Consider the following 2,972-nt stretch of genomic DNA (forward strand, 5'->3'; position numbering starts at 1 on the left):
GTGAACTTAGCTTTCCTGTGAAGTTGTGGCTTTAGTTGTTGTTAATTGTGGACTCATCACTTGTTAACATAGTGGTAGGCCATGTGGTGGACAGTGGTTAGAAGTAGGTACATGCAGATACAAAGGCATGTAGTGGAGAGATTCTAAAAAATTAATTATTATATATTGTTATTATTTGAGTAAAGGGTTCTTAGCTGAGGAATAATATTAGTTAGGATTCGGTAAAAAAATAGACAATAGATTTATCTGTCCGTCTATTATGGAATTAGTTTGTGTTATTATAGAGGCTGCCACTTGCAAGTTAGAAAAGCAGGAAACTAATAATATAATTCACCCTGAGTCTAAAAAGCTTGAGAAATAGAGGAGCTGGTTACACACCATAAGAAGGCCCATGAACCAGGATTTCTGTTGTATGAAGCATGAGAATATGAATGCCCTAGTTCTAGAAGAGAGTAATTTGTCCTTTCTCCTTTTTATTCTGTTTGATGAAAAATATCTTTTCTCAGTTTGCTAATTCAAATGGTGATATCTTCTATAAACACCTTCAGAGACACACCTAGAAATAATGTTTTAGTTCTCTGAGCAATCCTTATCCCAGGCAAATTTACATACAGATTGACAATCACAGGGAATACATAATCGGAGTTAATTAATACTTTCATTTCTATGTATTCACAATTCATAGTCAAATTCTTAACTTCAACTTAAAAAATGTTATTGCTAAGAAGATAACAAGCATAAAGTTTAGTGCCAAATATGTGCTATAATGTAAGTGGCCATAGTTTTATGAGAAAGCACTGAAGGAAGGTTTTGTGGAGGATTGCATTAGCATAAAGAGTAATGATGAGTGGGAAGATATGACCCAAGTCAAGAAGAAACATACTCTCTGGCTTCCTAGGATCCAGAGTATCTGATAAAGTCTTTTTTGTCTACAAATATGCCATTCTTCTGGTTGCAATGGCCATATAGATAGATAGATAGATAGATTGATAGATAGATAGATATCTACCTCCTCTAGAGACCTGTCTGGTTGCAATGGTCATATATATCTATATCTATATCTATATCTATATCCATCTATCTATCTATCAATCGATCGATCTATCTATCTATAGATCTACCTCCTCTAGAGACCTGTCCAGTTCTCAAGATTTCTGTAAGCAAATTCCCACTTCACAGTTTCATGTATACTATAGTTCAGTATCAAAAAAACCTGGTTTCTAGGTCAAACAAGCAGCAGCCTTTCATCACTAATATGTTGAAGAGTCAGGATCCTGGTTTAGGCTTAAAAGCCAGCTATGCCTAGAAGACATCTTTGAAACGTAGTCATTTCCCACAGAGGTCTTAATACTAGTAATAAAATCAATTTACAACCTTTAACACAGAAAACAAATTTTAAAACATAGAAAATGAGAAAACATGGCAGCAAGATGCAATGCATAACTCCCAACATACCCAAGGCAAGTCAAGGGGTTATAAAATATAAGGAATCAAAAGCCACCTGGCTAAATTTTATGAAATAGTAGCAGAAAAAATGACAAAAGATGAAAAAGTCTCTTAACAAAACCAAAACAGAGATAATTAAGTAGATAATGACCAAAATGAATGAAATAGCTAATGAATCTAGGGTACATATAGATATAAAAAATTATAGGAGCTTAGGAAAGACAAGAATCCCAATATAGAAAATAACTGGATTTCATAAAACAAACTCAAATAGAAATCCAGGAGATTAAAAATTCTACTGAAGTTTTATGCTCCATCAATGCATGTGAAGATGAAATATCAGATATTGAAGAAAGGTGGCTAGAAATCATTGAATGAAAGACCTCTTAAAGCTATCAAAGAATGATGAAAAATCCATCCAACAGACGAGTCGAAATCTATGAAAAATTGGCAGATAATACAAAAGGCATTTAAAAAACTATTCATAGAAGTAATAGCAGAAAAACTTCCAAGTGTGGAAAAACATTTTTAGCTACAGATAAGTGAGGCATATATTACTACAAAGAGTAATGACCAGAAAAAAATTCTACATTGAGGTATGTAACAGGCAAAATTCCAGAAATTCAATGCAAGAACAGAATATTAAATATTGTTAGAGAAAAGAATCAAATTGCAAATAAAGGAAAACGCATAAGAATAATAGCACACTTCTAAAAACAAACTCAAATGTCAAAGAGCATTTGGAGTGAAGAATTTCAAGCCCTAAAATAAAACAGCCTCCAACCCAGATTAACGTACTCCACAAAATTACCTTTCAAAATTGATGGAGAAATAAGTTCTGAAGAATATTTTGTAAAAAAGACAAATGAAGACTACAATTCCAAGAATTCCAATAAAATGAATCCACCAGGCAAGGGAAGCAATTAAACAGAAAGGAAAGAAAGGGAACCAACAACAGGAAAGTAATATGACCAGGATAAGTCACTACATATCACTTATAACCATCAATGCGAATGATCTCAGTTCAGCTATCAAAAGAGACAGATTTGCAGAATGGATCAAGAAACAAGATACAACAATATGAAAATACAACACATGTAATTCAAGAAGAAATTCATAAATTGAAAGCCAAAGGATAGAAAACAATATTTTATGCAACAGGAACCCAGACAAAAGCTGGGGTAGCTATTCTATTTGCAGAGAAAGTGGATTTCAACCCAAGACTGATCAGAAGAGACAAAGAAGTTTACTACATTCTTGTTAAGTTAACAATCAAAAAGGTAAAGATGACAATCATAAATATATATACACCAGCCAGATGTGGTGGTGCATGCCTGTAATCCCAGCACTTGGGAGGCTGAGGCAGGAGAATAGTTGTGAGTTTGATTATATATGTGCACCAAACATTGGCACATCCAGCTATATAAAACAAATGCTAATGAAAAATTAGATAAGGACTACTACAATCATAATGGGGAAAACTTATTACCCCATTGTCACAAGTAGACAGATCAACCAGACAAAAA

Source organism: Fukomys damarensis, unplaced genomic scaffold (genome assembly GCF_012274545.1).
Source record: "Fukomys damarensis isolate Sample0158 unplaced genomic scaffold, DMR_v1.0_HiC HiC_scaffold_28, whole genome shotgun sequence".
Taxonomy (NCBI): Eukaryota; Metazoa; Chordata; class Mammalia; order Rodentia; family Bathyergidae; genus Fukomys; species Fukomys damarensis.